Source organism: Dermacentor andersoni, chromosome 11, assembly GCF_023375885.2.
Source record: "Dermacentor andersoni chromosome 11, qqDerAnde1_hic_scaffold, whole genome shotgun sequence".
Classification (NCBI taxonomy): Eukaryota; Metazoa; Arthropoda; class Arachnida; order Ixodida; family Ixodidae; genus Dermacentor; species Dermacentor andersoni.
Window position 1 is genome coordinate 85,892,357 of NC_092824.1, and position 27,260 is coordinate 85,919,616.

A 27,260-nucleotide genomic window follows, 5' to 3' on the forward strand; every position below is an offset into this window, starting at 1 on the left:
TACAAAAATTCCTGTAAGGAACTCTAGTGCTGTGATAGTTTCAGCTACCATGGTAGTGAGTGGCAGTACTTATGTGTCTGATCTTTATGCTTGTTGCTTCAAATGTTCTCGTGTTATGCTTGTTCTATATTGCCAAGCAATCATTATTTCATTGCGGGAGGGCTACAAGTTTTTGCACTCATGCATCATCATTACGAAACATCTTATTAATTACATAGTACTACTCTGTTTCATGAAAGTGATCGATTTGCAATACCTGGGGCATAGATGGCCTTTACATGTTAGCTTGTGGTCTCGGTGCCTCCGCCGATGCACCAGCCATCAGGAGATCGTCGAGTTTCTACAGACCATCGCTTGTTGCTTCTGCTTGCTCGCCGGCCGCGCCTGAAAAAAAGAACGCTTAATTGCAATTTCTTTTGAAGTGCTGCTTGGTTGACCGAGTTCATTGATCGCACAGAACACAACTGTCCTGGTACAACAGGTGAACTTGACTTATGCGCAGTTCACACTGCCAGCAGTTCAAGGAACAACTGCTGTATTTCGCGTTCACCGACTCTCTCTCTCTCTCTCTCTCTCTCTCTCTCTCTCTCGCAAGATAACGCGTCAAACCATGTGCAGCGTTTGCGTTTGGCAGCATGTTTTCTTGAAAGTCGCACGTGATCGCTCAGGCATGGTGAGGTAGTGATGCTTTCGATCGGGTCAGGTGCGCTCATAGCAATGTAGCACAGGTCACTTTCAGAAAGAACGCGTTACACGCATTAAGCAAGGAGACGTTTTTGAGGCGTAAGCCTTTAGTGGCTCATGAGTGTCTGGGCGCAGTCCGTGGTGGAAGCAGGAAAGCGGTGATTGCCGGCTAGGGGAGCAAGGAGAGGAACCGCCATGCCATTAGCGCTGTGCGACTGGGCGCGTGAGAGAGTGCGGACATGGGAGAGTGCGGAGAGGGCGCGTGGGAGAGTGCGTGTGGGGGTGCGCGCACATCGGCGACAAGCCTTGCAGCCATATGGCTGCGACTGCATCCCATGCTCACGGCCACAGTAGCGTCCGTTCGCAGAACAGTTCAGACAATAACAACAGAGGCAGTTGTAGATGGGCTTTCGCCTATCAAAGTTTAGCTCAGCAAAGTGCCCATAGATTTTTGATCGCAGCCCTTAGGTAATTATGAAGTTTGGCGATAAGGATGGACAGGCTTGAGGCATTTATCTTCTACATGGGAACTGAGCACGTCCACCTCTTCACGCTTGAAATGACAAGATTGATAGCCGTCAGTGTGTCGTTCAAATGCCCTGCCCGAGAATTATCACTGCAGTGGGAAAACGCGTAGACATTCGAGTCTACATCTTACGAACTTTTCGTGAAATAGGTTTGTGCTCCAGCAGCTTGACAGTGGCATGTCTGTCAGTTGTTCCAAGTGCATAGTTGCTGAAAAGTGGCTTGATGAACTTCGTAGTTATAAGATGCAAAAGCCTCCTGCGGTGAAGCGTATCTGTGTTGTCGCATCGCTGAAGTGGTAGTCCCACGAGGAGTTCTATGCGGGAGTTACGCTGTCGACAAATTTCTTGAGGCATGTCAGAAGTTTCACAAGTTCTTGGTTTGGATACATGAGCCTCCCACGATCTTGATGTGCGATAAGGCCAAGGAGAGGAGTGTTCACTTTGGTTCTTGCAGCAGTCGGCGCTGGGCATGTTTTCGCTTGCCGCTCTCACAATGAATCCTCCGACCATCCAGGACCATCGCCACGCTGGCGACATCTGGATTTGACGCACATGGCTTGTCTTAGAGGCATTGTTAGCTTATTCACCACCACATCTAAAACCTTTTCTGCAGTACTTGTGGTCTTTGTGGGAGTCTGACAGACTGGTAGAAGCTGTGCCGACGAAAACGATGTCGAGCTTCTCCCTTTGCTTTGGGCGGAGGAGGCAACGATGCCAGTCTTGAGCATCTTTTCTATTCCATACACTGCACTTTTCACATCCAAGACATCGTTGCAGGTGGAGCTGTGCCGCAGACATCCAAATTTGGCCTCTATGGCATCACTTGAGAGCTTGCACATAAGCACAAAGTTAGATTTCTTGTCAGAAAGAAGGAACCGAATAGATTCCACGTTTGACATCATTGTAAAGACAAGCGCATGGTGCGTTGCTCGGGAAGTTTTCAGGGCGGCTTTTAGTTTTCAACTGCTCAATGTAAGAAAGGAACTCGCGCCCTCAAGCTAATCCAGCCTTGGGTCATCAATTTCAAAAAACTGACGAGCATCTTCATCATTGCGATGATTGTGCTACTGAAGACTGCTCACATCCGTGCATGTGAACCACTTGTGGAAGGCTTCTGTGAACTCAACAGTCAGCCCCACAGGTGCAAATTCAAAATCGCAGCTGTGACCTGCCTGATCTCTGAGGTATTTGAGTGCTGCGGTTACTGCAGGAGAAAATGAACTGCACGGCCGTCTTCACATTCATTTTTTCTATATTCGAAGGGAAAACGTGCTTCCTTGTAAGGATCCTGATTGGCCGCACTGTTGATTGCTTTCCATATTGTAGAGCATTTTGATATACTTTGATGAAATTTCCTTGTTTTCACCAAATTCCGTGGCCAGGAATTGAGACCTGATGTTCTTTATAATGTGGCTCTGATCGTATGCGAAAAATATATCCATTGGTGGATCTGCCGTATGCGGTGCCCGTGTTATTGCTTCTCCTCCACTCAGAATTTCCAAAGCAGTTACGTTGATTTTGCGGTTGTCAGTTACAACTCTGATGTCAAAACCAATGCTGGCTGTTTTGACGACAGCGAGACGAATGACCTCGGCGAGCTGGTCCCCAGTGCAACCTTTGGCGAAGAAATAACCAACACGGATCTTATTTCTTGACTGCAGGCCACAAAGCAGAATACACGGCAGTGAATTCTGCCAGATGTTCACCTTCAGCTGCAGCAGTAAGGCACTCGAGGTCAGGACCTAAGTCGACATCACCAACGAACGCATCCCTTTGCTCTCAAGCTCCGCTTCCAGGTCGGAGCAAACCTACTTGCTGAAACTGACTTCACCGGACATAGTACTGAAGTATTTTTGTACCGTTGTTCTGGAAGGTAGCTTGAGAAGCTCTTCACACCTCAAGTATTCGTAGGCTTTTGTTGAGAGGTGTCGCATTACGATGCCGTGCCCGATTGTTATTTCCGACTAGCGTGGCGTTTTCTTTTTATAATTTTTTGCTTGATCGAGAAGCAGCACTGCTTTTGCCGTCCCCTCCTCGGCATCTGCCACAACCTCCAGAAACGCTGAGACGTAGCATTCTTCTTTCAATTTTTGAAGTTCTTTGTAGGCGTCTACAGTTCTGCGCAGTTTATCATCTGCTCGCAGCACACATTCTTTTCGTCGCCATCACTTCTACAAACACGCTTGACGTACGTGTTTGAGTCCCATATTGTTTGCGTCTTGAATGAGCGCCAAGCCTTTCTTTGTTGGTTGCCTTTTTTTCTTACATGCAACCTTAACCGAATCTGTTAGAGCGCTTTGGTCTTCCGTTTGTGCGTTCTTGTCCTCCCCTGCAGCAGGCTCTGAAAAATGTGTTCCATTGTTTTCCGAGTTATCTTGCAAACCACCAGATGGCAAGGAACCAATCGGAGAAGCACAGCCAATTAGGCTCTACTACTCCGATTAGGCGCCGAGTCCTCGTTTAGTGTATCTTTACTGGCTGCCACGCCAAACAAGAAGTTTCTCATAGTGGGTTGTTCTTGGTTTCGCTGGGCAAGTTCCAAAATGCAGCCGGAAACAGCTATTGGGCAAAATTCTGTGGCAGTTCCAGAAGGGTCCTCGTTGAAGTTTGTCTCGGCTGACTGTTCATCGTGTAGCTGCGAGCAAAGTACTTTGCTTTCAGAAGGCAGCATGCCGCCAAGCGCGCCTGTGGGCGACGAATCCCGCTTGCGTTTTCCCGCTATGACACACCCGGCGTCTGGCTCTCTCGAAAAGCGCTCGCTAAACAAGCTGGGGATCGCTCCAGGCTTAAGTCGACGACGTATTTTGCAGCTTTCTCTGAAATCACACTCCCGAAAGTGCAAACTGCAAACTACCGAGCAGTCTGTAGTGACGCGGGCAACCACTTCTCCCTAGGAATAGCCTCAAGCCATCTTTCACCCAAACTGCTGTCGACCGGTATTTCATGAGACGATACGCCGGAACGTCGGCATTGAGTGCTCGACTTACATTGCGGCACACAGCGATAAGGCATGACTGCAGTCTTTGTTGGACACCACGGGTAGAAGGATTCACATTTAGGAGGTCTTCAATTGATGGGTATATGACAGATAAAAGGCGCAGGAACTGCGAGCGTAAAGGGCCGGCATTCAACTAAAATCCTGCGACAAAGTACGTCTGTCAACTCGAAATCGTTCACAAACTGATGCAAAGCAACACGTACGTCTGCTAACTCCAACTGTTGACACAATATTGGTAACGCGCGTTTAAGAGCTGTGTAAACCACTCTCTAAAACTTAAAAACATGTTTCATGGCATTTCCTAACACAAATCGAGATTTCGTTTTCTTATTCCAACATTCAAACAAAAAAATTATCGTAGCCTGTCGTCTGCTCGACTCCGCGCAACGCGCTTCCCGCAGCCGACGTCGTCTGCTTCGCGACCGTGCCGCCGCGCGCCGCACCTGCTGCCTCCGAGACCATAACAGATGCCGTGGTAATCTCAGAGGCCGCAGGATGAGGTTGCAGACGTCCGCCACAAGCGGCGCTCGTTGCCTTTTGCCGAATGGGAAGGGATGAGGAGCGCGGAGAAAGTTCATATCAACAAGGGACTGAGGCAGGGGTGCCCTTTATCCCCGCTGCTGTTTATGATTTACATGGTGAGGATGGAGAGGGCGCTAGAAGGAAGTAATATCGGGTTTAATCTCTCATACAAACAGGCAGGTACAGTAATAGAGCAGCAACTCCCAGGTTTATTTTATGCGGACGACATTGTGTTGCTCGCAAACAAGCAAAGTGATTTGCAACGTCTGGCTAATATCTGTGGACAGGAAGGCAACAAGTTAGGTTTGAAATTTAGTGTTAGAAAATCAGGTGTTATTGTATTCAATGAAAACAGTGAACAGACGGTGGAGATACAGGGCCAAGAAATACCTCGGGTAACAGAATATAAATACCTTGGTATATGGATAAACGAAGGCAACGGATATATGGAAACACAGGAAAAAACCATAACAGTCAAGGGGAAGAGAAATGCAGCCATAATGAAGCACAGAGCGCTATGGGGATACAATAGGTACGAGGTCCTCCGAGGTATGTGGAAAGGGGTAATGGTTCCAGGACTTACTTTTGGAAATGCGGTTGTTTGCTTTAAATCAGGGGTACAATCAGGACTCGACGGGAACCAAAGGTCAGTGGGTCGCCTCGCATTGGGCGCTCACGGGAAGACTACAAATGAAGCTGTGCAAGGGGATATGGGCTGGACTAGTTTTGAAGTGAGGGAAGCCCGCAGTAAAATTGAGTATGAAGAACGGCTGAGGAATATGGCGGAAAGTAAATGGGCTGGGAGAGTGTTCAGGTATTTGTACAGGCAAAACATTGATTCACAGTGGAGGAAAAGAACTAGGAAGCTTACCAGCAAGTATGCGGCCTGTGGGGTGGGCAACACAGCAACAAAGAAGGTCAAGCGGAAAGTCAGAGAGGCTGAATTAATCTCATGGGTGGCGGCAATGGAAAAGAAACCTGCCATGAGTAACTACTTAAGTGGAAAAAACGAAATTAGGAAAGAAACCATTTATGATAACTCAAAGGGAAGCTCATTACTTTTCGAAGCGAGATCTGGATGCCTTATAACACGCACCTAAAAGCGAGATATAAGAAGGAAGAAGAAACATGTGCTTGCTGCGGTAAAGCTAGGGAAACGACGGAGCATATTTTATTAGAATGTGAAGACGTCTACCCAGCGGTCGATTTAGGCACCACTGGCCTCCTTGAAGCCCTTGGGTTCAGCGGGAGCAGTGGTAAAGCAAACAGGTCCGCAATAGACATCAGTAAGAGGCGATTGGAGGATTGGTGGAAGAAAAGTAGGGAAACGACAAAAGACGGAGACGTACAAAAGCACAGTTCGCAATAGGGTATCAGAAAATTTGGACGTGGTAGTTCATAGTGTTTTTTTTTTTTTTTTTCATTGGTGAAACTAGGTAGGATATTAGGCAGCATAGTAGCAAGAGCTTGGTGGCGCAAGCCACCGCCCCGTTCCAAAGGGGACGCTCATAACATCCATCCATTCATCCATCCGGAAAAGAGTGAATGGAGAGGGCACGGAGCCGAGTTTACCGGACCACGCGGCAAGCTTTTAGTAAAGGAGGCATATTCGCTTTCAGCTCGCTTTTACATTTCTCTTTTTGATGGTGCGTCCGCGTGAACTGATCAAACCGAAGCTTCGATTTTTTGTATATATAACGAAGCAAATAACAGTGCCAGGTGTAGCATATAGAACGATTCAGAATACATTACGTGATCTTAATGCGAAATTTGCACAATATAGCAATGATAAGTGCGTTTTTTATTTGTTTTCTCAACGACGCTATATACTGGTGCGACTAAAAGGCGCCCCCCCCCCCCCCTCCCCCGGAAAACGTTATACGCAGGTTTTCAGATTTTCCTGAAAAACCGGAACATTCACTGATGGCGTTTTTCACTGGTCGATCTGGAGCGGCCGCCGAAATCCTCGAGCGAGCGCTCGGGTTTCACAAATCCGAATCGGCCAGCGGAGCGCAAAAACGCTCCGCGGTGGATCACACAGGAAGTCTGCGTACACGTCGCACGAACCGGTTACGAAAACCATGCCCGACTTCCGTTCTGTACGTTTCCACGGCAACCAAACTCGCCGTCCCCCGTGTGTAATTTGACCGTGGCAGTCGCATAGTCCGTCATTTCCATGTCGCGCCCGCAAGGATTGTGCATGGACAACGTGCATAGAAGGCTTCGTACAGCACCTGCGTCACTTCGTAATCGCTGTCGTCCGAGCTCTCATCGCTAAACGCGAGCGCTGCAGCAGCACCGAACGCAGCCATTTTGCGAAGCAACACAATGTTGTGCGTACCAACCGGGTACCGATTTCACTTGAAGACGGAAGTGACGCGAGCTATTTCCGCCCGAATCCGCGCCTCGGCGGCGGAGCAAGTGAGAGCGATCCGGCGCGGAGCGAGTTGATCCGAAACGACCAGTGGAACGCGCGAACCCGCTCCAGATCGACCAGTGAAATTCGGATTCGTTGCCGCGGAGCAAGAAATCCTGCTCCGAATCGACCAGTGAAAAACGCCATGAGTTTATGTTTAGAGTAAATGAGCGGCATGCTAAGGGCGACGTTCATGTAAATCTTGAAGTATATGAGGGTTAATAAGTGCCTAAATGAGAATTTTAAGATTCTTGTTTTCTACATTGATATACGGGGTGATCATTTTTAAGTTTCCTGGAATTTTTGAAAATTGTCTGTTGCAGTAACATAATTCTATAGTCGGATACAACTTTAGAAAAAAGGGGAGGCCCCGCCCAGATGACCGAAGCGCGACAGCCGATTGCCTCCGCGACTAAAATAGTCCCGCTCGAAAAATCGTGCTCCTGAAACGCGCAAGTCTCGGTATAAATAAAGACTTTTGTATTTTCATGACTGGTTTAGTAGAGCTCTCATGTGCTACAGCACATGCCAGATAGCGACAGAAAAATAACCCCGCGCCTTCTAGAACGCTGCCCGTCGTCTGCTCCTTAGCTTCATTGCAAGTGACAAAAGTAGAAAGAGCAGCTCTGCATGGGTTCTGCGCTTGTTCGCATGTACATGGCGTATCTACTGCTCGTTTTCCAAGTTTAAAATGAATCAGTTGCTATTGAAAAGTACTTATATAAAATAATGCATTTATCGCTGAAGCGCACAGCTGACGCGACTTGGCCCAGTTCGAAGCGCGGGCGGCCATCTTCTTCGTCGGCGGGGTCACCGGCCGTCCGGCTCATGACGTCAGTCCAGAGTGCGCGCCCATTGGTGGATGCTCGTGTGCGTCCGCGTCGGAGGAGTAAACGCCCCCTTTTTTCTAAAGTTGTATCCGACTATAGACCGTTTTTTCGTAGGCGCCGCCATATTGTAACCGCAGTGGCGCCGCCTATGAGCAGCGCCATACTGGCTTGGGTGAAAGCGGTCTTTTGCATGGCAGGTATACGCTCTCCGGTAGGTTCTGGCGTTTGTTTTCGCGGTCGTGCGGTCTGTTTAGTATGGCGTGCGTCTTCTACGTGGTAAACGTTTGTTTGAGACGTGCTGAAATGGTTTAAGGTGTCATGGCCGGAATTTCTGCTGGTGTTGAGGTGGACGGAACACGCAGCGCGATGTGTGCGCGCATATTTGAGCCAACAATCAGACTTGGAGATCAATTGTGTATTTCCGAATGTTCCAATCACTAATGTGACCTTATTGCAGTATTATCCTCTATTTCTAAGCTGCGGTTTAGGAGCCATGAAACATACGCGACGATCGTAACAGCGTGGGTACCGTTCTGCTACGATAGGAGCTGTGCTACTTTGACAAGCGTTCAAACTGTTCGCTGCAGGTTACATTGCGTGACTACTTGGTTGGATGGATGAGGTTTCCACCCATGAATAAAATAGTTTTGGCTAGTAATAGCAGCATACCTTACAGTCTGAATTAAGCTTGTCCAGCAAAGCGACCGTTTACGAACTGCGCGAGCGTCCTAAGCAGTAGTAGGTGCTGGATTAGATATCTTTGTTCTATATAGCGCATGGTCGAAGTACGGCATCAGCGGTTATATATTTATAAATGTTGTGCGGCGTTAGCCCGTTTTCTCTTGCTATTTAGAGAAAGAGTATGATAACCGAATTTTTTTTTTCGGTTGTGTTCTTTCAGTTCTCTACGACGCACTCACACGTATTACGGAAAATTTGCGCTCAAAAATAGCCATCGCATTCTTTTTATGCGAACCCTCTCATGTATTATGGTTGTATACAGGTCAAAAAGGCAATGCCGAAACACAGCTTATATATGTATCGTGCTGGCTCACCAACCGCAGTGATCGCTGTGTTGAGCAGCGCCATGGGCCTCATGCAGCAAGGCTAGCGTAGACATATGGTAATTTCAAGCATACTAGACTTGAAATGCGTGAGAACGATGCCATTGTATTACAAATATTTGATAGCGCCTGCCACTCAGAAGTTTCGTGGTTGCCTTAGGTTGGCCGTGCACGAGCATGCGCTCTTATGTTTTATGTTTTACTCCCTACGCCAATCGATCAGAGAGTGAGCTGATTTACCATTTAATGCTGGTAATACAGAGACGCCGGTTTTCTTTGTTGAATTAAAATCGATATAAGCAAAATAGTAAACAACACATACACGCACCGCGACTGATAATGCGCGTACACCGCGACTGATTATGCGCGTCACATTTTTGCGCCCCCAAGACATATTTCTGCCTACAGTAGTTACCGATGCACCGAAAGGCTTCCCTAACGAACTTACATGAACGAACATGGCGTAAATTTCACAAAGTAAGATCTGAAACATCTCAAAATCGTTCCGCAGCACGCGACAGCAATACTTTCAAGCAGCGCCGCGCCGGATCGCCCAAGCCAGAGAGGAGGAAAGGCTCTTCACGCGCCCTATCCTCCTCGCCCGATGAAACGGTCTATAGTCTCTGAGCTGGATTATTCAGAGGCAGACATTACTTGCACGAGAAAAAGAAACACATATTCATCTAATTAACAAAATATGCTAATTAACTACTTCATCAATTTACGGCACATATTACAATTTACGAATCGTAGCCGGTGAGCTTGAGAGGCGTATCTAATTGGAATGAATTCTCAGGATGACACCAGTGTGGAGATTTGCTCCATCAAACTCGCCCTAAAAATGCACTGTTCCACTTTGTTAACACGCTCGTTTATGCATTGAAGCACAAAAGTAACTGCAACGCCCATGTATTTCACCCCACGCTTTCTTAAATATCTCGAAACTGTTACAATCCTGGGGACGTATTCTCGAACGATCGCTTTCGGCGATATCACTCAATGCGCGCTTATTGGCTGATTGAGCGAAACCGGATGAGCTGATTACGTCGCGCCACGCGAAGGCGATAGTATTGCCGAAAGTGATCGTCCGATAATACGTCCCCGTCAAATTTAATTTAAGTGGATACATCTTGCAACCTCTCCGGTACAATTCGTAAATTGCAATATTTATTTATTTATTTTCAATACTGCTGCTCTCAGCTGAGAGCATAGCAGGAGGGCGATACAATATGTGAAACGTTTACAAACCAATCAAATATGTAAACAAATGTAGGAAATAAGAGGTTACAGTAATGAATTACAACAACACATACTGGTTACATGAATACAGACAATCAACGTTACTTTAGGGTTACTAAAGTTTAACAGTATTGATACCATAAAGTAACAATTAAAAAAAAATCTAGTTTTTGTTGCCTACAATTTAGCGAATTTCAAGAACGATTTGGTGTTTGTGATAAATGGGTGCAGTTGGTTCCGTTCTCTTATGGCAAGCGGAAAGAAATAATGTTTCATTATTGTTACAACTCGGGCTACACAATACGCTCGAAGAAATAGCCGAAGCGCAACGGACCTCTCAACTGGAGCGGCTGTCCATGACCAAAGCCGGGAGGAAGATACTGGACGATCTGGGAATAAGACGCTCGAACGAGGTGGAGATGAAGCTCCCCGTCCCCGAAGAGGTCCGACGCCAGACCAGAATCGACCCCATACCGAAGAACATGAATCCCGAGTTCAACAAGGGAAGAAGAGCGGCGAGGGCTCTCATCGACCAGCATGCCAACGACGAACACGCGCGGTACGTGGACGCGGCCGAATACCAACGGAACGCCTTCGCAGCCGTCGTCATAGAGGCGTCAACCGGCGCCACGAGGACGGCAGCGAGCGTGAGAAGCACCGAAGCGGAGCAAGCGGAGGAGGTAGCCATCGCCCTGGCCATCGCCGACGCAGAATGCCACGCGGTGCTGAGCGACTCAAGACAGGTGGTGCGTAACTTCGACAAAGGGCAAATCTGCAGGGAGGCTGAGCGCGTACTGCGAGCGGTAAAACTAGACGAACGAAAAGTACGACTCAAGTGGTTCCCGGCGCACGCGGGCGACGCGTCGGAACGCAATGAGAACCATAATGAGACGGCACACGCCGCGGCGCGAGCGCTAACCAACCGCGCCCCGGCGACAGACCGTCCGACGTGGTTCGGAACTAAGGACCGCATGACGGATTACAATGAAATCGCGAAGGCCTACCGCTTGGCTCGCAGGACTCTTCCACCCCCGCACCCGAGACTGAGTCGAGCGGAGGCGGTGGTACTGAGACAGCTCCAGACCGGATCGCTACCGAGCCCGAAACTGATGAATCGCATGTACCCCGAGACATATCCGACAGATATGTGCAGAGTCTGCCGGAGGGAGACCGCAGACTACACGCACATCTTGTGGGACTGCATTAAATATCCAGAAGACGCTAAATCAAGAACACTCCCACCGCGGCTCGAGGCAGCCGCAAAGAGCTACGACCGAGACGATCAGCTCTGGGCCGTCCAGCAGGTCCTCGAGGCGCTCGAAAGGCACGGACCCAGCGAGCCGGCAACGGCGAACGGAGACCCGCGCCGAGTAACGGCAACTTCGAGGATGACGTAGGCCCTCGTCGGGGCGCGCGAGCGCCCAACTGCAGGCATAAATAAAGTTTCTCCAATCCAATCCAATTCATTATTGTAGGAATATTCAATTAGTTTGTGTGCATGGCATTGACGTGCAGGTCGAGTGTTGGAAAATGAAGTGTATTTGGACGCGTCTATCTTGAGATTGTTGTGAAGTATCCGGAGTAACAATTTGAGGCGGGCTTCTTTCGCTCTATCTGCTAGCGTCTTTAGATTAGTTGCGGTAAGAAGGTTAGAGGGTGAATGTGTGCGCCTGTCGGCATTACAAATGTCTTATAGGCGAGCAGTTTAATTGGAGTAAGCGCTAGTTTTAGGCACCTTTTAAGAAAAAATAACTTACGTAGTGCTGCTGCGGTAATAGTTAGGATGTGTGGGGTCCACTTGAGGTCTGCGGTAAGTGTCGCACTTAAATATTTGTTAACTTTAGTCGGCACGCTGCCATTGACGGCGCATAAGCGAAGTTAGAAGGATTTTTTTTTTTTTGTAGTGATGGTAATTACGGCGGATATCTTTTTTTTTTTTTTTTTGCGTTGTCATCTGCCATAGCTCGCACCACTCAGATATTGTGTTGAGGCATGCACTCAGGACAAGGTGGTCTGCATGACTGTTGATTTCCCGGTAAATAACAGTCATCGGCAAAAAGTTTAACGTTGGAGTCGATTCTCGTTGCGATGTCATTAATGTAGATTAAGGATAACAACGCCCCAAGGACTGATCCTTGTGGTACACGCGATGACACAGGAATTTGTGATGTAACGTGTTTAAAGAATACAAATTGTTTCTGATTAAGCAAAAAGTCCTTGATCCAATGGGTAATTGGGCTATTACGCAAAACGGCTTCTAGTTTGATAATTTATTATGGCTTACACTATCAAAGGCTTTTGAGAAATCTAGTAGAACTATATCCGTTTGACTTCGGTTATTCAGGCTATAAGCAAGGTCATGTACAACTTCGATCAATTGTGTAGTAGTTGATAAACCACTTAAAAATGCATGCTGGTTTGGAGAAAAAAAAAAGTTTAGTCGTTCAAGGAAAAGTGTGATGTGTTTAAAAATAATGTGTTCAAGAAGTTTGCACGATGTACTTGTAAGAGATATAGGCCTATAATTTGATACCATGTCTTTATCTCCGGATTTATGTATTGGTATAATTTTAGGTAATTTCCAGTCTGACGGTATAATTTAGAGGAATTACCTTCAGATGTGCGGTAAAGTAATTGGGACGGTAAACAGTGAATTTGCGTTAATTAGTTGAATATGTCTTTCAATTTCTCGTGCTGGTAATGTCCGCCTCTATGAATGAACCAACGCAATAACAAGAGTTATATGCTATTTGCTGCAGGCGGTTCTTAAAAATTCTGGAAGACTTAAAAATGGTCAGCCCGTATACAAAGTTTCCCCGCTTTCCCGAGAGACCCAAAAGTAGCACCAATCTTGCATGGCGTGATAATGGAGGCCATATTTTAGGGGGTACGATTTCCAACACGGGCAAAATTTTCCTTAAGTTAACAAATCTGGGCTAGTTCTGCGAATTCACGAATGTTGCGTCGTGTTTTACGAAATCCTGCTGTACGAAAAAACTTTAAATGTGTCCAAAGATGGCGCGCCGCAAGGCGCCATATTTACCAGACGTGTACTTGCCTCGAGCAAAGTTATTCAGCATATCTCTTGAAGCAAATTAAATCCACGACAGCAAAGTCGACGAAAAAAAAAAAAAAAGAATCTGCGGAAAAGTTACGTTATTCAGGCGCTGGCAGCACAGCACAGTAATTCAGGTGGCACCACAGTATTTCTTCGCGCCCGTGAGATCAAATTTGCCGTAAATGGGAAAAAAGTTGGTTCTTTATTCTACGGAGAAAACATTACGACCAGTGTGCACGCAAAGTCGCAGTTGCGTGAATAAACTACGCCTTTTGCTAAATATTTCTTAAGCACGTACGTATATCATCATCATCATCATCATCCTAGTTACGCCCACTGCAGGGCAAAGGCCTCTCCCATACTTCTCCAACTACCCCGGTCATGTACTAATTGTGGCCATGTTGTCCCTCCAAACGTCTTAATGTCATCCGCCCACCTAACTTTCTGCCGCCCCCTACTACGCTTCCCTTCCCTTGGAATCCAGTCCGTAACCCTTAATGACCATCGGTTATCTTCCCTCCTCATTGCATGTCCGGCCCATGCCCATTTCTTTTTCTTGATTTCAACTAAGATGTCATTTACCCGCGTTTGTTCCCTCACCCAATCTGCTCTTTTCTTATCCCTTAACGTTACACCTAACATTCTTCTTTCCATAGCTCGTTGCGTCGTCCTCAATTTCAGCAGAACCCTTTTCGTAAGCCTCCAGGTTTCTGCCCCGTAGGTGAGTACTGGTAAGACACAGCTGTTATACACTTTCCTCTTGAGGGATAGTGGCAACCTGCTGTTCATGATCTGAGAATGCCTGCCAAACGCACCCCAGCCCATTCTTATTCTTCTGGTTATTTCAGTCTCATGATCCGGATCCGTGGTCACTACCTACCCTAAGTAGATGTATTCCCTTACCACTTCCAGTGCCTCGCTACCTATCGTAAACTGCTGTTCTCTTCCGAGACTGTTAAACATTACTTTAGTTTTCTGTAGATTAATTTTCAGACCCACCCTTCTGCTTTGCCTCTCCAGGTCAGTCAGCATGCATTGCAATTGGTCTCCTGAGTTACTAAGCAAGGCAATATCATCAGCGAATCGCAAGTTGCTAAGGTATTCTCCATCAACTTTTATCCCCAATTCTTCCCACTCCAGGTCTCTGAATACCTCCTGTAAACATGCTGTGAATAGCATTTGAGATATCGTATCTCCCTGTCTGACGCCTTTCTTTATTGGGATTTTGTTGCTTTCTTTGTGGAGGATTACGGTGGCTGTGGAACCGCTATAGATATCTTCCAGTATCTTTACATATGGCTCATCTACACCCTGATTCCGTAGTGCCTTCATGACTGCTGAGGTTTCGACTGAATCAAATGCTTTCTCGTAATCAATGAAGGCTATATATAAGGGTTGGTTATATTCCGCACATTTCTCTATCACCTGATTGATAGTGTGAATATGGTCTATTGTTGAGTAGCCTTTACGGAATCCTGCCTGGTCCTTTGGTTGACAGAAATCTAAGGTATTCCTGATTCTATTTGCGATTACCTTAGTGAATACTTTGTAGGCAACGGACAGTAAGCTGATCGGTCTATAATTTTTCAAGTCTTTGGCGTCCCCTTTCTTATGGATTAGGATTATGTTAGCGTTCTTCCAAGATTCCGGTACGTTCGAGGTCATGAGGCATTGTGTATATAGGGCGGCCAATCTTTCTAGGACAGTGTTCCCACCATCCTTCAACAAATCTGCTGTTACCTGATCCTCCCCAGTTGCCTTCCCCCTTTGCCTAGCTCCCAAGGCGTTCTTTACCTCTTCCGGTGTTACTTGTGGGATTTCAAGTTCCTCTAGCCTATTCTCTCTCACCTTATCGTCGTGGGTGTTACTGGTACTGGTACTGGTATAAAACTCTTCAGCCACTTGAACTATCTCATCCGTATTAGTAACGATATTGCCGGCTTTGTCTCTTAACGCACACATCTGATTCTTGCCTATTCCTAGTTTCTTCTTCACTGCTTTTAGGCTTCCTCCGTTCCCGAGAGCCTGTTCAATTCTATCCATATTATAGTTCCTTATGTCCGCTGTCTTACGCTTGTTGATTAACTTAGGAAGTTCTGCCAGTTCTATTCTAGCTGTAGGGTTAGAGGCTTTCATACATTGGCGTTTCTTGATCAGATCTTTCGTCTCCTGCGATAGCTTACTGGTTTCCTGTTTAACGGCGTTACCACCGACTTCTGTTGCGCACTCCTTAATGATGCCCATAAGATTGTCGTTCATTGCTTCAACACTATGGTCCTCTTCCTGGGTTAAAGCCGAATACCTGTTCTGTAGCTTGATCCGGAATTCCTCTAGTTTCCCTCTTACCGCTAACTCATTGATTGGCTTCTTATGTACCAGTTTCTTCCGTTCCTTCCTCAAGTCAAGGCTAATTCGAGTTCTTACCATCCTATGGTCACTGCAGCGCGCCTTGCCGAGCACGTCTACATCTTGTATGATGCCAGGGTTCGCGCAGAGTATGAAGTCGATTTCATTTCTAGTCTCACCATCCGGGCTCCTCCACGTCCACTTTCGGCCAGCCCACTTGCGGAAAAAGGTATTCATTATCCGCATATTATTCTGTTCTGCAAACTCTACTAATAACTCTCCTCTGCTATTCCTAGAGCCTATGCCATATTCCCCCACTGACTTGTCTCCGACCTGCTTCTTGCCTACCCTGGCATTGAAATCGCCCATCAGTATACTGTATATTGTTTTGACTTTACCCATCGCCGATTCCACGTCTTCATAGAAGCTTTCGACTTCCTGGTCATCATGACTAGATGTAGGGGCGTAGACCTGTACAACCTTCATTTTGTACCTCTTATTAAGCTTCACAACAAGACATGCCACCCTCTCGTTAATGCTATAGAATTCCTGTATGTTACCAGCAATGTTCTTATTAATCAGGAATCCGACTCCTAGTTCTCGTCTCTCTGCTAAGCCCCGGTAGCACAGGACGTGCCCGCTTTTTAGCACGGTATATGCTTCTTTTGGCCTCCTAACTTCACTGAGCCCTATTATATCCCATTTACCGCCCTCTAATTCCTCCAATAGCACTGCTAGACTCGCCTCACTAGATAACGTTCTAGCGTTAAACGTTGCCAGGTTCATATTCCAATGGCGGCCTATAGAAATCGTTATATGCGGGTAGTGATTTAAAGTGTGTGGTATAATTACGAGCGACTGAAATCCGTAATGGAAGTCTTCGAAATAAACAGCTTTACTGGAAATTAGCCCGTCGCGGCAGCTCAGCGGCTATGACGTTGCACTGCTGATGTCGAAGGTAGCAGGTGCGATGCCGGCCGCGTTTCGATGGAGGCCAAATGCGGAAGTGCTCGTGTACTTATTATATTTATTCTTATTATTTGATTTGAAAACATACACTCGACAGGAAAGGGCAAGCGAGGAGAAAGCTGGCAAGTGTCACCGGAATGGGGCACGATGCCTGCCTACACTTCAGAAAGGAGGAGACAGAGACTTAAAAATGTAAGATACAGCAAAGATGACAAATGTCAGAATAAAGCACGACACACATAGCAGGTGACGTACGCTACTAGAAAAAAATATTAAAATAGAAGAAATAGTGTCTTAAGGTCTTGTCATTCAAAAACAGAAAGAAGCTACACACGTGAGCTCAAGTTGGTTACTTGTAGAAAAGTAAGGAGAACGCAATCAGCCTCATTGCGTCGAGACGTACAACCACTCGGGTACAAACATTCGTCGAGTGTCGTACACCGCACGCCAAGATGATACTCCCTCACTAGCGACGTACGCTGCGCAATGAAAGCGCGTGGGACACTCCAATATCAGGTGCTGAAGTGTCTCTCGGCAACCGCAAGACGTACACGATGGACTGGCAACACATCCTTGCAGGTATGGACGTACGCACACGTTCACACAGCTAGCCCTTAGCGTGATTAGTTGTGCTCTATAGCGCAACGAAGCAAGCCTCGAACGGGGCGGGAACGTTCCATTTGCGACGCGCCGGTCTGGATGCTGCTTGAGTAGGTGGCGACGACTCGGCAGACCAGCGCCATCAGGCTCTCGGAGAATTTCAGGGCAGACGGAGTCATGAGCGCAAGTTGAAGCCAGTCGATCAGCCTATTCATTTCTGGCGATCGCCCCTACGGCGTGCCCCATAAGAATGCAGATTGTGGTTTGGGCGCGTAAAACGTCAGAATCTATTCTTATTTTCGTGCTGCGCGTCCGCGAAATCGCACAGGTACGCTGTCTTGATTGCTTGCTATGAGAAGTAAAAAAAAAAACCGGTCACTGCACAGTTTCGAAGACGCATTAGGTGCTCCTTTAAAGGGCTCCTTGCCAGGCCACGCGGAAAATTTCGGTTATACGTTAGAAGTTGTTACGTGCTCTCTATATAGGTATCGTTCTAACGCAAGAATTTTTCAAATCGGCTTATTAATAGCCGAGATAGAAATATTTCAGTGCCGCGAACCAATGATTTCAAGAGGCGAGCTTCACCGCCAACATCGACACTCTCTCCGCTTGGCCCGTCTAACCTCCGCAAGCGAAATTCCTGCCCTGCGTTCTGCCATACCGGAACTAAAGGATCGCGGGACGCATACGTCACGGGCCCCACCCCTTTTTTTCTTTTTTTTTTTTATTGTTTACTCGCTTTTCTTTGCTGCGCAGCACACTTCCGCTGAAGGTGACGCGCGCGGGCTGTCGCGTTTGTCTCGGTTCGCGCAGCGCACGATATTGCACGCGGTGCACGAGGACACCTGACTAACGGTATAAGGCAAGCGGATCACAGAGCATGATCCCGCGCTGGAACACGGTAGAAAATGGCACAGTTTCGGTGTCCGCGCGCTCGACTGAACGACGTGGGAACAAGCAGACGAAACAGAAGTACACCTCTCAAGCTACGGTATACGAAGTAAAACAAACACGCAGACATTCGGTTCGTGCGTTTTATTATTTCTCTAAACTTTAATTCGTCTATTAAAGCAACGCATTAGGCAAATAACACATGTTGCCTCGAATAATTCTCAAAGTCACGTCTGAGCGACGTCACAGCACGCACTTGCGCATATACGTCGCGGCGCCCGCAAGGAGAAGGGAAAACGGCGTGGCGTTTGATTTGAAATTTCGGCTCGGCCACGGCGGCCGAATTTCGATGGGGGGCGAAATGCGAAAACACCCGTGTACTTAGATTTAGGTGCACGTTACAGAAGCCCAGGTGGCCGAAAATTCTGGAGTCCTCCACTATACGGCGTGCCTCATAAGCAGAAAGTGGTTTTGGCACGTAAAGCCCCATAATTTAATTTAAATTTTAAGTTTCAGCTCTTTTCGCGGCGCGTAGCGATGTATTACTTAGTAGAGGGGTTTTGATACTCGGCAGACACGATCGTTAGCGCGCATTGTATGCCCTGCGCTTGTCAGCTCAAAGGAAGGAAGGGAAGGAAGGAAGGAAGGAAGGAAGGAAGGAAGGAAGGAACAAGTGGAGAAGGAAAGGCAGGGAGGTTAACCAGTTTAGCTCAACCGGTTTGCTACCCTACACATGGGAGCGCAGTGAGATTTTCACTAAGAACTGCTGCGGGGGATGAAATATGGGGAAGGGACAGAGCACATAGCACAGCACACACATCGTCAGTTAGGCTCCATCGCTCTTGCGTGGTACGTGACATCACTGTCACAGCCGCTTGTCCAATCCAGTCCCTTTCAAAAACCGAAGTAGTCCCTTCGTCGCCATCAGCTGCGATGTCTTCTGTCGGCGACATGTGAAAGTCGTTTCAAGTGAGAATGGTGAACTGGACTCCGCCAAAGAGAGGCCACTCTGCTGTATCGCCTATGGCTAGGGGTGGCATTCACGAAATCTTACTCATTTCGCATTGGAATGGCCGACAACGCTCTTTGCAATGCGTGTCCTTGCGAGGAGACGCTAGAACACATTCTGTGCGACTGTCCTGAATATAATGTTCAGCGACAGTCCCTGGCGTCCGTTCTAGCACACCTTCACAATAGACCATTGTCAGCTCAAAATGGCCAGACCTGGTGGGATGCTCTTTGAGGGAACAGCAATGGATTTCGCGCACTTGTTTCGCGAGACTGGTGAAAAGGAGACAGTTTCTAGCAAAAGGTCGTGCTTTGAGCGCTGGTCGGCTGACTTCAGTCTTACAATTACACTCCCGCTATAGTAATAATTACAGTAATTACAGATCCCGGACGCGGCGACCGGGATCGAACCAGCGACCTCGAGCTCAGCAGCGTAACGCCATAGCCACTAGGTTACCGCTGCGTGTAGGAACAAATTTAATAATTTTGATCCGAATTTTCCATTCGTTTGAATGGATACTATAGAGGAGCGCTAAATAAGCTTAGGCTGATACCCTATTTCAAGACCATCTTCGTTTTTTGGGGGTAATATGCTAAATATTAGGAAAGAAAGTGAACGTCGAATTCCATTTTTTTTTTATTTCGCGACGAAATTGCATCGCCGTCCCGTTAATGTGACGACATGGATGTAAACGTATTTGTTTCGCATTTGGGCTGCTCTGGCTCATTAAAAGCTATAGAAACTCGTTATAGTGGACCTATAGTTAAACCTCTTTACAGCGAAGTATGGAGAGCCAGAATTATTTCGTTATGTCGGTTATTTCGTTATATCCCGTTTTGGATATAACGAGGTATGACTGCAGTCTACATTTTCGTCGACAAAGAAACAAAACAAAAACAAATAACCTGTTTCAAATTGACGCCGTCAAAAACCATTTACGTCACGTTGAGCTGACAGTGAAACTTCAACGAGGCATCACCGTCCGTTTGTCGCTCTGGCGTCTTTTCAGGTTTACCAAGTTTCTTCTCATGAGTGGATTTTTGTTGTTATTGCAGAAAGGCAATTTACTCTTGCAACTCAAAATATTTCTGTAGGGACCGGTAAGTCTTGTCATCCCGCCTCTTGAACTTGGGCTCGCCACAACACTCGAAGCATCAGTTTTTTTCCCAGCCAGATCGCTCATTCTTTGCGTTCCGAGTGAAACAAAACCGCAGTGTCAACGACACGACGCGCGCGACATAAAGCAATCGGTGTCGAAAGTGCGCACGCACACACAAAACATGCTGCCCGAGATCGTCCCGCTACGTTCGCGAGAAACATTCGGGAGAATGTGCAAGGGAAACCGGTCTGGCACGACACACAAGTAAGACACCGGTCGTGTCCGGTCCGCGGCTGTTATCGCTTGCGTCAAAGCGTATATTTTTTTGTTCTCACACCCTCGGATACACCGACTCTGCCCGTTAAAATAAATGTGTGGAAGGACCTCGACAGCGCACAAGAGCCCTTGTGCAATCTGCCGAGTTGTGTCGAGAGATAACGGCTGCAGGAAGCCATGCGACCCCCGGGGCACCTTTCACTCCGCTCGTCACATTTTACCCTCGAAGCATTGTCCCGACCCTCTTGTTTACTTTGCGGGTGTTTTTATAATGGAGCGACGACCGATTGAGGGTCGGTCGACGCGGTGGTATATACAGAAGGGCGGTTCAACGCGTGTAGCCCAGACATACGGAAAGACGAGAGGCGATTGTTCTTTCGTTATGTTTTTCTTTGTTTTTTGCGCAGTGAGAATTTCACCAAGAACTGCTGCCATCGGCGGTGTCTACCTGAGAAAAATCGCAGAAACAGCTAGAAAACACCTTTTTTTTTATCTGTTTACCCTGCAGCATATGTATTTCAATAAAAGCGTGGAGGCCCTGCTCGTGTATAGATTACGATAGTGGCTTACGAACTACTTATCGTCAAATGGACAACGACTATAACTGTCTCACTGAATGGTCTCACAACCGGATACCCGAATTGGCGTGGAAGAAGTGCATTGGAGAGCGGCACATACTCAGTGTCACTCCCGGTGACCCGAGCTGGTCCGACGGTTGGCTTCGAACCCGATTCCCTCAGCCCAGTTGCCGGATGCTCAACCTATTAGACCATGGACTATACCCAGTGACTAAAGTTTGTGTGGAAGAGGTTCACGGAAGAGCGGCACATGCTATTTGTCACATGCGCAGTGACCCTAGTGGGTCCTCTAACGGTTGGTTTTGAAACCGGTTCCCTCAGCACAGCAGCCCTATGCTCCAACCGTTTGACCCTGGATTACCCAGTGACCCAAGTTGGCATGTATCAGAGGAAACTAGACAGATTGGATAAATCGACTATGTAAGATAGATAGATAAATCGACTATGTAAATTAGATAGATAAATCGACTATGTAAATTAGATAGATAGACAGATTATGTAAGACAGACAGACAGACAGACAGCGGAAAGTACGTGAAGTATAGAGGGCGCAGCATGTCCAGACGGGAGCGCGACAGAGGAGCCCGGCTGCTGTACACACCTCATATATGACACGTTTCAGCTGTGGCAATACGGTATGTCACTACATTGCTTCAATTTAAATTTCCTTATTGTCGACAGTCATTCTGAGACGAGTTCTGCCGAATTTGTTTGGACTTATTTCCAATTGTAAAAGCTTCGTTCACCAATCAGTCTTAACTGAGATTTGTAAGGAGATGACAGCTTCAGAATACTTGTTTAAGCAGATTTCAGTGCTTGAGAGGGTCAGAATACCCCCCTTGTTTGGCAGATGTCCACCAAATGAGGCAAGAGTTTTGAAACGAAGAGTAGAAGAAAAAAATTCGAGCAGATCTTACGGCATTATCCGAATCGATGCTATGCGAAGCATTTTGCTGGTAGCTGGCTACCCAGCATCGTTTGAGGTTATGTAAAGCGTTTACCAAGTTGACCAAGGTGTTTGTGTTAATACAAACAGCCATTTGCTCACGCGAGCGAGCGCGTGACGACAGGAGCAAGGCGACAGCGACGATGATCTCGTGACTCCAGCGGCAGATTTCTACTCTGGTCGCTCGAAGCGAGCTTACGACATGCCGATTGTTGGGTTCCACGTAGGTATACTGGACGAGCGTAAGCGAGAGAAACAGGGATTGTGAAGTCATCGGCGACTACCGATCATGACTGACTGAGCATGAAGGCGGTACAGCGTCGCACAGCTTCTCCATAACGTTAGCTGCTACGAGTGAAGTAATGGGGAATGTGGGCCGACCCCGAGAAGAGAAGGGGGGTGCAGTTTAACAACGCGAGCTGCGAGCTGTCATAACAGAACACGAGAAACTGGCACGTGACGCACGTGTCAAACGCCTCAAAGAGCTACAGTAGGCTACAGTCGGCTTTGGCAGGAGATGAGTATGCGCGCAATCGTGGCCTATAGAAGTTCGAGCAATGGGCCGCTGTGCTCGAAGGCAGAGGTTCGATTTCACTGTCGTTCATGCATTTCTTCTTATTGCGGAAAGAAGTCCGAAGTACGACGAGGCAAGAAATACTGACCTACCGCAAACAATGATTCGTATTAAAGTACACTGACAACAGATCTGATATTCACAAACGCTCACACAGCATGCACAAGAACAAACGTTCCTGAGAGCAAGAGGAGGAAATGCAGGGAGGTTTACCAGGTTGCATCTGGTTTGCTACCCTACAGTGAGGGCCATAAGAGGGAAAGGAAGAACAAGTGACCTGTGTTAGTCAATGTAAAAATGTTCTCGTGAATGTATAAATGACGTTTCTCGTTCGTGCCGCGTTTCGAACACAGTACTCGCGAGCATGCACGCAAGCGTCACAGGAACACGGTCACAATATGGATCACAGCAACAAGAACGTGTGCGAATACTGAAACATGAATTACGTGCACATCCTACTGTAACGCTACAGCGGTGTTTGCAATTATAAAATTATTTGTAACTCCCGTCATATTTAGTGGTACGAGAAGGGACGTCGCTTTGTTGTTTGTTCCAATAACTTATGCCATATAGTCTGCCAAAGCTGGTCACGCGCATGCCAAGTGCCCCCAGGGAAAAATTGACCGATGATTAAGATACTCCCTAATGCGAAATTTGAGAGCAGCTGTTTACGAGTTTTAATTTCGCGATATATTGACTGGCGCGTACAATGTGTATCGTGCAGCACGTTGTAAATGAGCGAAGTGTGGCGCGAGCGCCTCGTTAATAGGGAGATCGCGAGAGGCGGCGCGTGAGTGACGCTTCGGTGCGATTCACAGCAGCCGCCGCAGACAGTCCTCAGCTCATGCAGCGCTTTGTTACCACACAGACGACGCGCGCTACTCTGGCATCATCTCGTAGCCATCGTCGCCGCAAAGCCAGTCTCGCGCGGCACCAAACTTTTCTGGTGTTTTCGCCATACCCTCCTCCTCCGCTTTTCAGCTTACGGTTTCGCTGCACCCTGCCCCTTACACTTTCCTGCTCGCGCTCTCTTCACTATCGCCATCTTTCATCTGCCGCTGCGCTCCACGTTCGCTTTCATCCTTCGCTGTGTTCGTTCGCTCGGTTACGAGGAACAACACCGACGCTCGCCGCAGGAACGGGCGCCTAAGAGCTGAGCTCTAAAAAAAAAAAAAAAAAAAGCCTGCACCACCATTAAACGCGTACACGTCGGCGGACGATTCGTGAACCTGTATCTCAACAGCTCGGACGTCAGCAAACTTATGGTGTGAACCCTGACACGACACTTCGCGCCATTTCTATACCACCCTTCTTGTTTCTCCACTCGTTACAGGCAGCCACGGAACACATAAAGATAAGAGTGAAACGTGCATGCGGTTGCCCACCGGTTCTCGAGGATGGCGCAACAATGGCGCATTGGGCACAGTCATGGCGTACAAGCGTCCCATCCGCTACGACGCGTACTGCGCGCCGCTCGCCCGCTTCCGAAGTAGGGGAAAGGAGGTTGTGTACCCTCGCACACGTAAGGGCGTGTGTACGCATATCTGCCGGCAGCAGCCGTTAAAAATTTAATGCCAGCGAGCGGCGCGTGTAACTGCTTCACCGCAGGATGCGAAAGCGGACCCGCGATGCCTGCCCGAGCCGAGGTCGCCGATTGTCGCGTGAAACGACCGGCTACACAAGAAAGAAATGTGCTCGTGACGGGCAGGCCAGGCCGCTTCGAGAGCGCTCGTAAAAGATTCCGCCGCTGCCATCGGGACGGTGCCGGAACAAGGGACGAAGACGTACGGCGACTTCAAAACTATCGTGTGTGCTTCACTTTCTCGCTCATTTCCCGCTTTCTTGAGTTTGTTGCGAAGACGATTTGATTGATTGATTCATAGGGTTTACCGCCACAAAGGAATGCGTGTTACGAAAGACGCCCGTAGTGGATGACTCCGGATTCATTTCGACCACCTGGGGTTCTTTAACGTGCACCTAAATCCAAGTAACGAGCGTTTTTTTTTTTTTTTTTCATTTAGCCTCCTCCGACACGCGGCGGCGCGCCGCGCTCGGGAAACGAACCTGCGACCTCGTGCTTAGCAGCACAGCGCCATATCCACTGTACGTTACCACGACGGGTGGAATAGAGAAGACTGGCCTCACAATATTTAACAACGAAGCTTTTATCTGCGTGGTACTACAGTGTTTAGCTCGCAGGACAAGATTACAACTGATGAAAGAGACCGCTGACCGCCAAGTGGGCGTGGTTTATTTACGAAAGGCGATTTATATGCCGCTACAAAAACAAGAGCAGAGACAAGCTGCCTTTCGCAAATAAGCCATACCAGTTGACATTCAGGACCTGTCTTCGACAGTTGTAATATTGTCCCGTGTCCTGCTTCCGAGCTGTAGTCGCATGAAGATTACCGACTAGTCCAATACATCACACTAAGAGAGAAAGGTTTAATGATACGAAATGCAGAGTGGTCGGTCTGAGGCACATCACGCTAAGCGCTTTCGAATTTTACTTGGGATAGCAAGCTATGCTTGGCATTCGCACTGGTGCATGAAATTTATTGTCTGAAGCCTGTTGTGTGTCATATGTGCCTCCGAGATGTGGCCACGCAAAATGTCAAATTTGGTTGCGAGCTGAGAGAAGATTGTGCAATCTACACTACATGCTGCTTTTGCATGTATGAATGTATATGTACTTTGTTGCGTATCTTTATTACATTTTCCTAATAATGTCATACATTTTCCGTTTAGTGATTGATTGATTGATTGATTGATATACGCTTTTATGTAATTCTGTGGTATATGAAAAGTTTGCTTGAAGTGTATTCTGTCCGAGTATTGCTTCGTTTTTGAGTGTTACATGTTTGTGAAAGAATGTACTGTTTGGAAACTCTGCGACGCCCTGCTGTCCATTGTAAATGGCGACAGGACCCCCGACTAGCTGTATACTTCAGCTTTTGGTCTTGTCTCCGCTTTTCAAAATGAAAATAAGATTGATTCATTGAGTTATACTTGCTGTTCGCACTCATACGTGTTATCTTGTCTGAAGCTTCCCGTGTGCACGCACCTGGCAGAGTTATTGATGAGCAAGAGCACGTACAGATAGTTCTCCAACATTTTAATATACTCACGGGAGCATCGAGCGGCGCATCTGTCCTGCGAAATTATCGAGGGTAGGCGCATGTGGCGCAAAATAACCTATAGTCGGTGACAACTTAGTAATTACAAGCCTCCACCCACCAAAACGCAGTGCACCTTTTGCTTCATCTCTGAAAGAGGGCCGAGCCAGCTGGTGCCCACGCAGAATTATATGCAAATTAATTAGGCCCGCTTACTTCCCTGACATATTGACACATACGTATATTGCGTGTTTAAACCAGCTGTTCTTTTCCGCACGAGTCTGTCTGCATCACTGCTTTCAGAATTAAACTTGAAGGTCTATCGGGCAAATTTTACAGGCGATCTCGAAATCACTGCTAAGCCAAAGTACTTATTTTAGTTCGAAACAACGAGGTTCTATAATTAGCCAAGATTTTATTCTACTGTTTGCCCAGAATTAACATTGAAAGAGCAAAGTCACTAAGCTGTGAGTGGACCGCAGCAGGCTCGGCCCTCTTCAGAGGTGAAGTGAAGGTCCACTGCGTTTTTTGTGGGTGGAGTTCGTTTGTGATTCACAAGTTGATGCCGACTGTAGTGTCCGAGCATCGCCTGCTAGGATATTAGAATGAACCATGGTACATGTGGCTCCTATAGCACATCTATCGTTGAAGCCGCTTATTACAACGCTTGTGCGCTTTTCCGTTTGCGTTCGAAGCGGTAAGCAGCCGGGGCAATGTGGAGCTCACCGAAATGGCCTAGCACACGATGCTGGGATAAAATTTTGCTCTGTGCTGTGACTCTGCTACGTGAGTAATGGTGGCCTGCTCATAGTATACTGGGGTGGGGGGGGGGGGGGGAGTTATTCTGTGAGAGTCCACCTAGTGGACTGTATTTCAGCCGCTGCTGATTGGATGCAGTTGTACGAGCGAGGAGGAGACGAGCTGCTTCAGCCAATCGGAAGCGGCCGAAATGGACCGTCCACTAGGTGGACTCCTACAGAATACCTCCTCTGAAGAACACTTCGCGATGTGGTGATCACGGATCTGGGACCGTAAAGAGTTGCGACGTCATGCTAGCGCATTTCTCTCGCATTTGACTTTAGATCGCCACAGATGTTTTTTTTTTTTTTTTTTTCATTCAACATTAACTGCTGTGAAGGAGTGATGTCGTACTTCAAAGAAATCGATTTGACGCGTGCTTATTCGAAGTGACTGCTGCAACGCTTCGTATTCGTGCTCGACACCTCAGTGCTGTTTCGGCCTACAAGGGTTCCTATACACGCTTCCTAAATCTCCTACACCTCCTGCGATCATGTTTACTGCCGTTGCAGTGGCAAAGCACAGAATAACGTACGCTGCTGTCAGCACAGATAGCGTATAGCGTTGCCGCGGCCGCCAGTCCAACTACAGTAGTTCGTGCCGAAGAATGAAGCAAAACACACATCGATGAGTACTACGCATTCCAAAAGCAAACAAGTCAATGAACGCGCAGTCGGTATGCAAAGGTTATCAGTCGCCTCGTAGTGCAAAGAATGCAAAT

At 47.5% G+C, this 27,260-nt stretch overlaps 1 long non-coding RNA gene across 4 annotated transcripts in view; it reads right to left on the minus strand.

The window, feature by feature from the left end:
* LOC129381376 (uncharacterized) overlaps positions 1-27,260 on the minus strand; it is a 128,382-nt gene that overhangs the window by 39,024 nt on the left and 62,098 nt on the right. For 3 of the 4 annotated variants that reach the window (XR_011891261.1, XR_008609567.2, XR_008609566.1), the window contains one exon: positions 257-384. The exons of the other annotated variant lie outside the window; for it this stretch is intronic. This is a non-coding gene — a long non-coding RNA (uncharacterized lncRNA). The remainder of the gene's footprint in view (positions 1-256; positions 385-27,260) is intronic. 4 annotated transcript variants of the gene reach the window in all.